This window comes from Nilaparvata lugens, chromosome 11 (assembly GCF_014356525.2).
Source record: "Nilaparvata lugens isolate BPH chromosome 11, ASM1435652v1, whole genome shotgun sequence".
Classification (NCBI taxonomy): domain Eukaryota; kingdom Metazoa; phylum Arthropoda; class Insecta; order Hemiptera; family Delphacidae; genus Nilaparvata; species Nilaparvata lugens.
Genome location: NC_052514.1, coordinates 41804693 through 41821896, shown reverse-complemented (window position 1 = coordinate 41821896; position 17204 = coordinate 41804693).

The following is a 17204-nucleotide window of genomic DNA, read 5'->3' as shown; positions in this document are numbered from 1 at the left end:
ATGAAGAGGCACAAGATGGCTGACCACATGGAGATCCACAAGATGGCTGGCCACATGGAGAGGCACAAGATGGCTGACCACATGGAGATCCGCAAGATGGTTGACCACATGGAGATCCACAAGATGGCTGACCACATGGAGATCCACAAGATGGCTGACCACATGGTGATGGACAAGAAGCAAGAGCACATGATTGAACACATTTTTGTGGTGCACAAGAAGATGCAGATGGACCACATGATGAATAGCCACATGGTTGAGGACATGGTGCTGGCACATATGTGGCAGCACATGGAGATCCACAAGATTGTTGACATGGGGATCCACAAGATGATTGACATGAGGATCCACATGACTGTTGACATGGAGCTGGTCCACAAGATTGGGAACTACAGCTTGGAGTGAATGAGTAGGCTGGATGGCTACCACAGAACTGTGGTGGAGCCAAGGGGATGAAGGCGCAAGGCTGGTAGCATGCTGGTGGGGCTGGGGCACAGGGATAACTACAAGATGGTCCACAGGATGGGCAACAGGATTGTCCACAGGATTTTCTACACGATTTCTTGCAGGATTTACCACAGGATTTTCCACAGGATTGAGAGGAGCATTGTCCACAGGATTGACCACAGGATTGACCACAGGACTGTCCACAGGATTGTCCACAGGATTGACCACAGGATTGTCCACAGGATTGACCACAGGATTGTCCACAGGATTGGCAACAGGATGGAGCAGAACATCCACAGTTGCAGGTCTCACAGGAACAGCCACATTTCTGTTTCTTGTTTTTCTTGCATTTCAGCTTGGGAAGTTTGGGCAGACTGAATTTCTTGCCGCAGCCCGATTCACAGTCACACGGACACTTCTGCTTCTTGCTGCAGGCTGGTTCACACTGAGTCTGGCAGCATTGTGACTGTTCACAGCCACAGCACTCATCATCATCATCGTCAAAGAACTTGGCATCAGCTTGTCTGGCGGCGAACTGTGAAGAGAGAGTTTTGACAAATTTCAGTTATTAATATGCATGACTATTCACCTAGGGGACAGCCACATATATCTGAGATATAGATTTAGGAACTTATTGGATTGCAGATCAAAGATTTCTCTGTGTAGCTGCACCCTTATTCCTCTTTCCTTTCGAAACTTGTTATCAATAAAAATGTCATAGGAATATTATAAAATGTGAATGAAACGGATATTCTCTAAGAGTTACTACTTAACTTATTTATCGATCATAAGGTTGAATATCAAAAAGATATGATATTGTTCAACAATATCAATTTCGGCTCTATCTGTATTCATCTTAGTGAGTGAAAACTTCACAGTTTCAAATCAAGTATTACTTAGTGATGTTACTTTGTTTCAGTCGTACTTGGAAATCCTAGAAAAATTGATCTAAGTTTTGGTCGAAACTGGTTGTTGTAATATTTTAAATAATATTAAAGTTTCCATTAATTTGGAAATCCTAATTCGAACGTTTCCAAGGTAACATTTTTAAGATAATTGTTGCAAATATTGTACACAAAATTGACAGTGATAGCCACTTTACCATTAGAAACACTTTCAAACGACAAAAATCACCTTCTCATCATAGCAATATTCCATCATTCATCCAATGCATTGAATTATGATTATAGTATGCTATAGTGTTTTGTACTATAAGTGAATAAAATATTCTGTAGATTCACAGAAGAGAACAATATTCAAGACAAATCAACTCAAATTATCAAGCAGGCACTATGAATAGTAGCTTACTGCTATAGTGAGGTCCACGTTATAATGGCAGTATTTGCAATAGTTTTGCTATCCTTGTCTATTGTTCAACAAAGCTGATGGCGCTATCTCTTTCACGCGTTGCGTTGTTGCCACATCGTTTATCATCAATGTAAAAATTCAACTAATTGACAAATTTTTTTATCTCAATCATGAAAATATATTATTTCTTTAAAGAATATATTTTCTTGACAAATGAAATATGGTTAACAATTTATTTATTTTCAACAATAATGAACAGTTACATTAATCAGATATACCAGTATCAGCTGTTTGGGTGGCAAGGCTGAGATCTGGCAACCCTTCTCTCCTATCTTCCTACACTGTCATTATAACGTGGACCTCACTGTATGATAATAGGATACTGTAGCTTATAGTAGCCTATAGAGAGCCTGTACTTTAGTACTGTATACCGTACTGTATCAACTGGATTACCTTTCAACCTCCAGTGTAATGATAATTTTAAATCTTCACCGATTATCAACTTTAAATAATTTATATTAGCTTTCATTACTACAAACCGGTCAATTAAAATTTTGCATGATAAGCAAATCAATCGTTTGACCACTATGATTGAATTTGGCCTACTGGAACTTTCGTAGTGAAACAGCATCAGGATACTATGCTTTCTCCAGCCGTTATAAACGGATCAAATATATTGTTTCATTTTTATAAAATATAGAACTTAAATATTTTTAATAATAGGAAGAAGAGTAGCATTATACAATAGTAGAATTACATAATATATGTAAATACATGATACATCATATGATGTAAATACATCATACAATAGTATCGTTCATAATGATAGTTGAATAGTGGAAACAATACGCAATATTCATTAGGCTCTGCTTATCTTGAACCAGAAATGGTTTTTCGTTCATCACAACTCATTATAGAATCACTTATGATCTAGTTTAGTGAATTTTAAGCTCAAATTTGTCACAGTTCGTTAAGTAGGATTTGTCACAATAAATGAATGAACAATACCAGAGATTTATACCATGATTAAATATATTTATTTTATGATAATACTCACGTGAATAGTGCACAAAACAGCTACTGCCAACCACACACAAGATGAAATTTTGGCCATTGTGGTGAGATGGCCTGACAAATACAATTAATCAAATTAGCGGAAGTTAGTAGCTGTATTTATTGAATCTCGCGTAGCATACTTTGATAGCGTCCAACTAACCATTGATTAATCAAATTCTTCACGGCAATCAACAAAGGTTTTATCAGGTAGCTACACGTCTTTGTGTCAATCTCGGTTATCGAAATTCGGCAATAAGAAAACATAACAATATTTAATTTATCTGTGCTTTCACTGCTCATGATCCTAATATCGAGTTCTCAGAGACAGGCCGATTAATTTTGACATTATTCTACTCATTTTGGATGAATGGTGTAGTCAGAAACAAGTGTTAACATTTATTTTTCAATAGATATAGTGAACGATCGCAGATTATCCTCTTACTAAATTATCATTCTTCACAAGAACTTTTTTTCGTTTTGAATTATTATTATCATCGGAAATTTCAATCTTCGGAGATCAATCTGACATGCTTCTATATGAGAACTTATATGGAGACATGATAGTTATGAGGAGATCAAGGATAATATGAGAAAACGAATGACTTCCACTGGTTTCCGAATCACTGAGAAATTTATAAGATAAAATTCTACCTGAAACTGTAGCTCAGTGATAGAAACTCTAATCATACTTTCTATCACCCACTCACAATTTTTTTAATAAAGGCAGCTAATCAATCAATCAATCAATCAATCAATCACAATCCCATCTTTTGTAAGACTCACCAAAACACGTTCATGGAGATTGGCATGATGTAAACGATAATCGATTATTTGTTATTGAATGTCAGCTTTATCCCGACCAATTTTGAGATTGAGATTCAGTTTTCAAGTGCTTGGACAATTATTATTGAAGATAATTATTGATAAGGGTGTTTCCGATGAGTCCTCATCAATGTTAATCATTGAGTAGGCTAAAGTGTTATCAAGAGAGGATCATCAACTACTCGTATGGAGTGGATGGTATGTTCCACTTCCCAAATTTTGATATCAACTGGATAACCTTATAAATGATCGAAATGTCGTCTCCTTATAAATCACTACGTCAGTTGCTTATTCTTGTTGATATTCCTATTTTTCTCTATTCTCTATTAACTTTATTATTATTATTATTATTATTATTATTATTATTATTATTATTATTATTATTATTATTATTATTATTATTATTATTATTATTATTATTATTATATTATTATTATTATTATTATTATTATTATTATTATTATTATTATTGGAGAGATTGGATATGATGCCAGAAATAAACAAGAAAATGGAAAAACTCACAATATCTATCACCGGTATCACAGAAGAACTCAATCTATACAAAGGAAAAGTGGATGAACTGGAAAAAGAAAACAAACAGAAAGATGAAAAAATCAATTCGTTAGAAGGCAGGCTACTAGATTTGGAACAACACTCCCGAAGAAGAAACATCGAAGTAATGGGACTAAAAAAGCTACCAAATGAGAACTTGAACACAATCTTTGATACTCTCACAACTAAGCTGAATATCGCTGATATATCATCAAGAGATGTTGAATCTATCTACAGATTACCAAATTCAATGAAAAAATCAGAAAACACGAATATAATCATCACAATGAAAAATAAGAAGGAACGAGACACCATTCTACTACAAAAAAGAAAGATCCAACTCACAAATAAGGACATCCTGCAGATCGACAATGAAGAGAAAATTTACCTGGCAGAAAATCAATCCAAAGAATTCAAGAAACTATTCTGGGAAATCAAACAAGAAGCTACTCAACGTGGATTTCAATTCATATGGAGCAGAGAAGGAAAAATATTCATCAAACGATCAACAGACGAAAAGAAAATAAGAGTGCAATCGAAGGAGGATATTATAGGACAATCAGTGAACAAAAAAGTGATAAACCACATAACAGAAGAACAATAAATGACTCTTTATTTCATATTAAAATGGAAAACATGGACAATACTTACCAAAAACTTTTAAGTTTAAGGGATATAGGTGTGTTATAATTATGTTTAATCTTTGATTTGATATTGACATTGAATTGCATGTGTAATGGTGTGCAACATACTAAAACATATTCAAAACAAGGACCTATAATATTAATTTATTACTAAATTGAAGAAGCATAAACCTAGAAAATATTTACATTTTGCTGATATCAATAACACAGTATCCAATATACACAGATAACCAATATACATAGACATCCAATATACATAGATAACACAGTATCCATTAAAAATTGAAATGATAAACTCATAAATTCCACATAGTTATAATCACCAAGCTGTTTCGAACTCCAACAAACAAATAATGAGTGATCAAAAGCAATAAAATGAGAAGTAAATAAGAAGCACACCATTCCACAAGCAATAATATTCCATCTGGTTATGATCTCAACTTAATACTAGGCCTACTTCAGTCGAACTGACAGAAACATTCAATAAATTGAACAGAAGGTCCATAGAGATAAGCACTATCTATCAGTATCATAACAGATAACGCAGACTTAATAAATCACAACAAAATGGAAAGACGGTATCACACCTTTATTTTTCACTTGTTAGTCTATTGAAATCAAAAATTGGAAAAATAAATAGAATGACATACTTCATAACCTGAAATTCACGAATAATTTGATTATAAATTTAAAAATATTAGATTGAAAATATTTTATTCACATCGGCACACACAAAAGCCCATAATCAAAACTAATTTCTTCAAACCAAAATTCAGATTAGATTATAACATAAACCTGCATACATCATACATCCTCTTACAACCCACATTGACTAGAATATTCAAAGCTTGTTCAGCTCATCAATAAAGATGGAACAGTTTGATATCGAACAAATACACACAAAAACCTACGATTCTATTCAAGACTTCAAAAACTCAATACCCGATACAAAATCATTTGAATGTATTATGCTGAATATTAGAAGTATTAAGAAGCACTGGAATACTCTAATGGCAACCTTGAGCGGAGTATTGGATAGAATAAAAATACTTGTCCTAATTGAAACAAACACAAAAGAAGATGAGATAGAGTCCTTTAATATCCCAGATTTTGACTATCTCAATTATAGTAGAGAGACGAGAGCGGGTGGTGGTATATTAGTCTATTACAGAAAAGAGTTGAGCATCAATTCCATACCTCATAGCTTTACAGTTAGTGAGTCCATATTATTTGAAATGACAATGAATGAAAAACAATATTTGATTGCCGTATTCTATAGACCACCATCTAATAGTGTATCCCAATTTAACACAGAACTAGAAGAATGGCTAAACAATCAACATATTAAAGATAAAAAAAATCTTGTTATCCTGGGAGATATGAATATTGATATACAGGAGCAAAATATCACTGTACAAGCACAAAACTATCTAAGCATACTGTATACAGCAGGAATACAAACTGGAATAAACGATCCAACCAGAGAAGAACTATATGGTGATCACATAACATCAACATGCATAGATCATATCAATACAAGAATGAGCCCAACTGAAATAGAAACTATAGTCATTAAATCAAAGATAGCAGATCACTACATGGTGGGATTTAACATTCAAAATAATAAAGAAGAGGCAAGAATAGATGAGAAAAAAATAATTTCTGACCGAATAGTAGGAAGTATGATACATAATACAAACTGGAACGACCACTTAACATCAAACAACCCAACAAAAATATATGAGTCTATAGTCAACAAATTCAATAATATTTATGAAAAAGCAACAATAACAGTCAACAGAAAAAGTAATAAACACAAACAACCATGGATTACAGAGATAATAAAAAACCATATCAACTTGAAAGACAAATTATGGAGCAAATTGAAAAGACAACCTAATAATAATGATCTGAAAGACGAATACAGAAGACATAGAAATAAGCTAACCGATATGATAAGGAAAGAGAAAAGAAAATATTATTACAATAAAATAAACAACTACATAGGAGATGCTAAAAAGACATGGAATACTGTTAATGAAATTCTAAATGTAAAGCAAAAATCAATACAGTCAACAATAGTCGGGAACTTTAAAGTCAGAGAAGGAGAAGAACTTGAAAAATTATGTGAAGACTTTAATGAACACTTCAAAAATAAAATAGAAGAAATGAATAAAAACATATCAACAGATATCCTTGATGTATCAATTTCAGAAACTGATGAAAACCATACAACTGAACCATACACAGCAATAGTCAAAACAATAAACATGGATAAATTACAAAGAATAGTAAAAAAACTGAATACAACAGCATCACCCGGCATAGACAATATTAAACCAAAACATATAAAAGATCACTTTGAAAACTTGAAAGAAATCCTATTACACTTATACAACACCATAATAAAAACAGGAAAAATTCCATCAAAAATGAAGACAACGATCCTCAAACCTATCTATAAAAATGGACAGAAAAAAGATATACAAAACTATAGACCCATAGGTGCGATCTCCATTATAATGAAAATACTGGAGTTTATTATGCACGAAGACCTACTCAACTATTCAACACAAAACAATCTGCTGAATGAAAACCAATATGGCTTTGTACCCGGCAAATCTACAACACAACTGCTAGAAAAAGTATCATACAAAATAAATAAGAATATAGATAAAAGAGTAACAACCCTTGCAGTACTACTGGATCTGAGCAAGGCATTTGATACTATCCAGCATGAAATACTGATAGAGAAGTTGAGCAAGATGGGAGTATTGGGAATGGATCTAGAGTTATTGAAGAATTATTTCAGTGACAGAGAAACAATGGTGAAAATTGGAAACAATATTAGTAAACCAAAATCTCAAACATTTGGAGTCATTCAGGGTTCCCCTCTGTCACCACTACTCTTCAACTTATATATAAGTGATCTTAAAAACTGCAACTTCAAGGGAGAAGTATACAACTATGCGGATGATACCATTATGCTATTTGCAAGTAAAAGTTTAACAACTGCAGCTGAAAATTTACAAAAAGATTTGAACACAATAACAAAATACTTCCACAACAACTATATACATATAAACAGTACAAAGACAAAAACAATAGTATTTAAAAACCCAAAAATGAGTATAAACATCCTTGACCCAAACAATAGAGTTAAAAGTCATAGCTATAAATGCTTCACCACTTTCAATCCATGCAACTGTAAGAAAATTAAACACTCAGATACAGTAAAATATCTTGGACTGAATTTTGACTCAAACATGAAGTGGCACACCCATTCCCAGATACTAGCAAAAAAACTGAGGTACATAGCACATAGGTGTTACCAAATGAGAGAATTACTGCCTCTGAAAGCAAAACGAACAGTCTACTTCAGCTTGGTTGAATCTCAAATACGATATGGTATAACTGTCTTTGGACATGCACCCAATTATATATTGAACCCAGTAAGTCAGCTAATCAACAGAATCAAAAGAATATTTTTCCAAGGAGTGGATACAAACACTTTAAAACTGCTCTCATTCAGAAACCTGTACAATTATATAATACTGCTGAAATACTATTTTGAAAATGCTTATCGACGTACCAATGAAAACAGATACAACACCAGACACACACAATATAGAACACCAGAATACTTCACTGAAATAGGAAAAGCTGTACCAGAATATTTTGTACCATCCATTCTCAATAGTCTACCGAATCATCTACAACATCTAGACACTTACAGACAAGTGAAAATAGAAAGCTACATATTTTACTATTTTTTTTTGTGATTCTATGGTCTCATGATATGACCATAGAATTTTAGATGTATTTTTCTCATGTATATTAACTTTATTATTTCTATTATTATTATTTTCATTTATTTCATTTTTCCTTTTACTATTATCATTAGGTAATTTTTCTTCATTTGGCCTCTTCTTATCATATTAGTATTCGAAAATTATGTTTAGGCCTACTATTTTATTTTATTTTTTCATTCTTATTTTGCATCAAATATGTGACCAAGTTAGTTGATGTCAATAAGGCTCTTCATGAATTTATCCTGTGAGATTTTCTATGTAAATGAATAAATAAATAAATATCAACACAATACCATAGTATTCAAATTCTGAACAACATACCTCATATTTATATACTATTCGAGGAATGTTTCACCTTGAACCTGTAAAGTGAACTGTTGGAAAATAAATTTATGGTCTTCGAATTAATCAATTAAAATTGTTGGCTTGTTAGTTGAGAAAACTATTAATATTTAACGAAATTTTAAATTGGATGCTGTAAATCACCTCCAAGGATTCTGCTTCTGCAAATAATGACAACAAACATAATGACACAATCTAGGGTAAACAGCTAGATGGAAATTCATTATTACAAGTGAATTACAGCATTCAATTTGGAATCTCGTTCAATAATAAATATTTATTCATTAGCATTTGAATAAATGCAATATCTTAGTAATTTTCATCTATTCTATTATTTGATTCACGTAGAGTTATTACGCTACCACAGAGACAAAGATGAACTATATTCAAATCCTCTTTTAGAATACGGAATATCACAATACATTAATATTATCTTGCGGGAGTAGGATACTTTTCAATAGATGAATAGAAGAAACGCTGTTGGTCAATGTCAATGAGTTGAAGATTACTATTCGGAGTGAGGCCATTGGTAATTGGTCGACGATTTTGTTCCGAGCTCCTGATTGGCTAACTCCATATGCTTCTGCTATACAGAATGGCGGATGCAATATGATCTTAATTTATGTATTTTGTTTGTACTAGAAAATTATTCTTTTTCTCGCGTGAAACATTGATACGTATGCTACTGAACCTGATGGTCAATAGAGATTCATGAATACGTTCAATGTTGGAACTATCTATCAAAAATGTCGTAGGCTACCTGAAAATTCAGTCTCTGTCCCTGTTGCACAACAGCCGGTTAAATTTTAACCGTGATCAATTCCGAGAACCAATTAGAGAAGCCGTCTTTCGAAAACGCCTTCTCTGATTGGTTCTCGTGAAATTAATCACGGTTAAAATTTAACCGGCTGTTGTGCCACCGGGCCTCTATATTCTAGCAATTGAGGAGTCTCAATTTTCATAGAGATTTACGTCTTCTTATCCTACACAATAAAAGTTATTGATGAAATCTCTCACTATTTTCCCAATCTAATCTAAATCTAATATAATAAATCTAATATTCCTGTGGAAATTTTTTATCAATTCAAGTGTAATGTACTTTGAGAATGCTTGTATGTAACAGAATAGTTCACATTGTTTTGTGTAGGCTATGTAATTCATGAAAGTAACACAAATACATTTTTTATGAATTAAATATTGTTTGTGATCTATCAAGTGGATGTAGATTCTTTATACTGTCTGGCTGAGACTCTTACAAATTAGATCATTGTAAAGTGAAGTCTTCCAATTATTTTAGTAATCACATTTTATATGCTTCAGAAGAGTAGATCATATCAGAAATCTGATCTTCAGAAAATAATACATATTGTTTTCTCTTGTACTTCTGAAATCTCTAAAGAGAATCATAATTCCCTTTCAGAACTTTTCATGAGTGAAGAAATAGGAGAATGATAGAAAGTATAAGATAAATTGGAAGAAATATAATGAAGTATGTAGAGAGATCATAAAATAGGAAGATTTGGGGCCGGTTTCCGAGCTCGGGATTTAGCTAAGTTCTAGAACTAAAGTTGAAGTTAGAGAGTTGGAACTAAACTTAGCAAAAGTTCCAAGTTTTAGCTAGACTTCTAGGCTGGAGTCAGAGAATTGACTTCCCGAAACCAATAACTGTAGTCGTAGTCCACGTTCAAATTAAATTTCGGAAAATTACAAAATTGAATGGGAGAGAAAATAGTGTAGGCCTATTCTTAATTATTTAGGAATGTTCCATTTCGTCAAGGAAAAACGTTTTCATTATTAATTTATAGAAATGAGAACATGAAGATTATCATGAAAACTACGACCACGCCCCGTTTTTGAAAGCCGATTTTCTGACTCCAGCTGTTTAATGTCTAGAACTTAGCTAAATTCCGAGCTCGGAAACCGCCCCTTAAACAAGGCAATAAGAAGTAATCTCTTGATCATGTTTATGTAGTAACCTACATACTTGATATTCACATTATTCACATAGATTGACCCAATTCTCATCAATGTAGATACTGTGTTATCAGTAGATCATGCTATTCTATCATCAATTACTCTGATAATATCTATTCCAATACTATCAGTAGTCATTACTCCAACAACTAATCGAGAGATTAGACTACCTAAAGTACAGCAGGTTTCGAATAATAATTATGTCCCCAGGATTATTCAAATTTTTGGGTAGACTCTCAACTATCACAATAGTAAAGAATACATTACAAAATAACAATATGCACAATGTAGCCTATAGAATTGCTTAAGTAATTATTGATTAATGTTATTAATGATTGACTAGTTAATGATATTAATGTTCAAGCTCTGGAGTTTGAACTCTTTAGTTTGAGCTCAACTGTTGAACAGCTTGAGGCTGTGCAAAAGCTACAAATAAACTTTCTACTGGTGATATTTCTCAAAGTTTTTCGATTTGTTTTATCATCAAGTATTACTATCAGAATGGAAAAGTTTTCTCAGGAAAACATTTTTTTCCGATCTTTACTTTTTTAGACATGAGCGCCTAAAGTTTAATGTTTTGAGACAGAACATTTCAAATTCGGTAAGAGATAAATCCATGGGAATAAATTCTTCATGGAATCGTTGATTAAATGAAACAAAAACATTTTCAAATATCAATTCTTGAGAAAGTTATTCAATTTACCGAAAAGTACCAAAAATAAACTTCTATTGAGTTATTTTTGGTAAATTGAATAACTTTCTCAAAAATTGATATTCCCAGAAAATGTTTTATTCATCCAATCGACAATATCATGAAGAATTTATCCTCCAAAACTCATGGATTTATCATTGACCGATTTTGAAATGTTCTGTCACAAAAATTTTAACTTTAGGCGCTCATATCTCAAAAAGTAAAGATCGAGAAAAATGTCTTCCTGAGAGAACTTTTTCATTATGATAGCTTGATGATATACAAATATTCCAAAAACTTTGAAAAATGTCATCAGCAGAAAGTTTTTTTTCAGCCTTTGCAGTTGAAACTCTAGAGCACAAACTGGAGTTTGAACTCTTGAGCACAAACTGGAGATTGAACTCTTGAGCACAAACTGGAGTTTGAACTCTTGAGCACAAACTGGAGATTGAACTCTTGAGCACAAACTGGAGATTGAACTCTTGAGCACAAACTGGAGATAGAACTCTTGAGCACAAACTGGAGTTCGAGCTCTTGATTTCCATTCATCATTTCTGTGTTCAAGAACCAATTACATAATTGCATGAATGCATGGTGACAAAATTTCATAATTGAAGTGTGAGTGAAAAACTCCTTCCTTGATGCCATTTTATTTCAGTTTTCCTGTTTAGAACTGACCACTGACCACTGAGAAAATGACCACTATAACCTATTGAAAAAAAATGATAGCAAATTCAGTCGGTTACGAAATCAAGATCAGTAGTATCCTATTGTGTCACAGAAACAATTATTCGGTATTCTTCTTCGAGCTCCAAAAAATTCACTATTGTTTAGTGCGGGATAGATTTCATCGAAGAAAACTCATACGATTGTTTTATTTTCTTTGATTTCAGTTACAATGAACCAGAGAAATGAGAATAACACTGTAAATGCTAAATGCTGTAACAGCAGAATGATGTTGGGAAATTATCCGGAACGACAATCCATTTGTGGTGTGTTTTTATTAGGATAACGATGTCAATGGAATAGACTGAGATTTCACAGTTGTAGCAGAGACAAGAATAATATAGTTATCCTTCATCTATGGTTGTAGTTTGCGACCTCATAAATAGTGGAAATGTTCAAAGCATTGATGCACTTCTATGTACTATGTCACTTATGTAGTATCTGTTGTGTTTGATAGATGAAGGACATTAGTAATATACTAGTAGTTCTGTGAACAGTAGACCTCACGCAGTTTTCTCATCCACAAGTATCTAATGTAACTGAAACCTGTTCTAGTTGATTCAGTTGAATCATAATTTACTCTTAAAATTTTATTTGTTTTCTCCAAGATCAAAAACCCATCAGTATCATAATCGCTAACCGCAGAAAGGAAACATGTCCAACTTTTTCAAAACTATATAATGTAAGATCATCGTTTACTGTAGAAAGGAAACATGTCTAACTGAAAGCATTGTAATGGCGACGTTTTGAATATATCTTTTACTGCAGGTTTAGGTTTAGATTTTATAAAGTTTTTTGTCTCTCCTGTAAAATTATGAAAACTGGACATGTTGCCTTTCTGCGGTTAGCAATTATGATACTGATGGGCACGCATTATAAAAAATATTGAAACCCCACCTTTAGAAATAGACACGGCCAGACATCTGTGTAATGCATGCAATGAATAATCCACTTGTCAGCTGATTGATTATAAATAATTCTGATTATAAAATAATTGATTATAAAAGTCTGATTGATCGTATCTTCATAGTAGATGATATATAATAGTGATATCGGAGTATGGAGGAATTCCTTTCCTTTCCAAATCATCCTTAGAATGCAAAATTTCAAAAAACCTTGTGTATTCATCGACGTGTAGTTGAAAAAGGGATACTCCTACCAAATCTCATCGAATTCTATCAACGCGTTTGGTCGTGATTGTATTACATACAGACAGACAAAAGCAAAATCGAGTAGACCTTACTACGTTCGGTCAATTATATTAGATTACACTCAATATATCATATTAGAATAATATATCAGATGATATTAGAATAATATATCAGATTATATTTTGACGTGTCATGCACTGCGGGAGCGTTATTTCCTTGAGTTCCATATGCAAGCAAGTGAAGTAATTCAAAATAGTATACATAAAGTAAAGTGAAGTATATTGGAATCGTACTATGCAGCTCTATCACTTGCAAACCTACTTTGGTTTGTACAGTACAACACAAAGGATAAGAGTAGGCCTATTATCATAGAGAAAATATGCTACAATCTCTTAAGATTACATAGTTTGCCTATGGTATCACTGCAAGTACTTGCTTAGTACAAGCACAGAATAGTCTACATCAATTAAATAAGTTTTCTCTGGTACTACAAGGTTTATCATTCTTCAACTCTACTAACTCACTTCAACACAAATTCATTCTTGTAATTACTTGGAAGACATAGCCCCTATTCAAACGAAGAAACATTAGTTTTAGCTCAAATAAGAAAGGTGAAATAATATAATTATGATCTTAATGCGAGAGACGAGGTATAATTAAGTTTTCTGAGAACAGTATAGTGGCTTATACTGTTATTTATAACTGGCAGGTAACCCGTGCTCCGCTAGGGTCTATTTTGAAACTTGACCTAATGAAATCTTGAAGAATTGAAAATAGGCCCATAACCATCATCGGTTAATTGAGAATCTATATGCAGAATTTCAAGTTAATCAATCCAGTAGTTCAGACGTGATGATGCGTCAATAGTTATTTGTGCAACTAGTGCGCAAAGTGACAGTTTGCTGCACCGAAAGAAACGTTTACGCCCGAGCCGTAGGCGAGGGCGGAATGGTCTCTTGAGTGCAGCAGAGGAACTTTGCGCACGTATTTCACATTAAGTTTTTCCTACAGTTACCATTGAATATGAAAAGTGGGTAATTATGGGTAAAATTGCCTGAAATGCATCAAATGTTTTTCTGTGTAATTTTATTATTGATAAAAACCTTAATTTATTGTCAAATTGAATAAAAATGTTGTCCTTGGTTATAATATATAATGAATAATAATTAGCGCGTTGTGCTTGGTTGCACGTCTGCTCACTATAGCAGCCACAGCAGTCACTGTTACCAACTTCATTTTGATTTTGCTGCACTGTTGCTCCATATAACCTACTAAGTATTTTGCGTTGCCATGTTGCAAATCTGGAGTGCAGAAAAATTTTTCCCGCACTAGAGCGGAAAAGTGATTCTTTGCGTTCTGTAATCAGTGCAGCAATGGCCACTTTCCAACGTAACTGTAGGAAAACATAATATTTTACTATCCCAGTTCTTTCCAAGTTAGTTCTTCCTTCCATTGTAGTATAAAGAGATAAGTCTCAAAAGGATAGCTGGAGGTATTTATGTTGATTTTGTATTTTATTGATCAATTTTCATCTTTCATCTCTGTACAATATTACAACTCGGCCTTCATTTGTGAGAGATTCACTCATGACTCATCAACACGTACAGTTTCTAACCAGAATTTTTGTAGCTCACTCACTGAGAATAAAATTGAGAAACGTTTGAAATCTATAGTTTGCAAACGAAGATGTAAAAAACACACATGTTTGAAGAAATGTTTGAAAATGAAGGGTCTGTAGGGACTTCCTATATATTTCTCACCATTGATGGGGAATAGCCTGTAGCCTGTAAGTTTATTTCTTATTCTGAAACATTACATTTGTAATATGTATTCAATTTTAAACATATTTTGTGAGACAATACATTTGATTTGGGTTAGGGCCCGGAATGATAATCATATATTGCATACTAAAAGAAAAATTAAATAATCATGGAAGTAACTTTTGATAAAAAAGCAGAAGTTTTGTTGTGGAAAATTACAGGTTTCATTCATTGTATTACAAGGACTATGATCTCTTCGAAGCAACTATGCAGTTAAAGAGAGCAAAAGAAAATTTGACTTTAGTAAGGAGCAATTTTGATGAATTAAAAAATGCCGCGATCGACCTTACGAGAGATTGGGGAGTAAATGAATTAAAATGAATAAAATGAATTAAAATCATAAAAATGAATTAAAATGAATTAAAATCATTAAATGAATTTGATGATAAAAGAGTAAGGAAAGTAGAAAAGCACTTCGATGAACTGAGCCAAGACGAGAGATTGTTAGACAGGGGAAAAATATTGAAATTGAAACTGAAATTGAAATTGAAATTGAAAATATTTCAAGACAACAGTATTTTATGCAACCTTAGACACACTCATTGCTCAGCTAATAACCAGATTTCAAGCTATGTGTAGGGTTAGCAAACTATTCATTGTGCTCAATCCAAAATTGTTGATACAAACGAGCGACAAAGAAGTGTCGGAAAAAGTGAATGTGCTTGTTTCTGAGTATGAAGACCTCAGTTTTCAGTTGAATTCTTTCAGAGTAGCCTTAAAGACTGAAATTGTAAAAATAATCTCGATTCGGCAGCTAGCAGAGCTTTTGATAATATTGGAAATCGAAATTGAATTGTAGAATTCAATCGAGAACAAGTTTTATTTTTTCAACTAAGCTATGCAATTCACTCATGAAAGATGTACGTTCACATTAGAGTTTAATGCTTGGGATTAAGGGAGAAGGGGGCTGGAGAAAGGTGGTACGATTTTAAAAGAGGGGCCCGGAATTTTTTTTGCGGGGGGGCCCGGTTTGGAAACGTTACGCCACTGAAATTGACTTATATCACAGAATACAGCATTATAGTAGTTTTCTCTGCTTATACACGTACGGGATAGGACAGTCAGGAATGATGGACGCATTATCATGTCTGTACTACTAAGACTGATTAACTTGTAATTTTGCATACAGATTCTCAATTCACCGAGGATGGTTATAGGCCTTTTTTTAATTCTTCAAGATCCCAGTTGGTCAAGTTTTCAATTGACCTTGCATAGCACTGATTACCTGCTGGTTCAATAATATTGACAAAGATTCACAGTGTTTAAACTACTACAAATTTAATAATATTAGGCCTATCACGTCTGAACTACTGGACCGATTAACTTAAAATGTTGCATATAGAATCTTAATTTTTTGAGGATGGTAATTGGACTATTTTGAATTCTTCAAGATACCAGTAGGTCAAGTTTTCAGTTTGTCAAGTTTTTAATTACCCTTGCTGAGCATTGGTTACCTGCTTGTTCATAATAAAAAGGAGTAATGAAGATGTATCAATAGAAACGAATGTGTATTTTTAACTATAGTGAGGTTCACGTTATAATGGCAGTATTTGATTAGCAATGGCATTAAGTATATGTATGAGTAACTAGTATGTTTATTCATTTATATTATCAATGATATGTCATATTATAAATTATAAATTATATTATATTATTATTGAATGAAAAAGACTAAGAAATTGTCAAAAACCACAGATTTATTGATACTTACAAAGACCGGTTTCGGTTATTACACCATTGTCAATATCTGATAAACATAAAAATCCTTAGCGTTTATCAGAGATTGACAATGGTGTAATAACCGAGACCGGTCTTTGTAAGTATCAATAAATCTGTGGTTTTTGACAATTTCTTAGTCT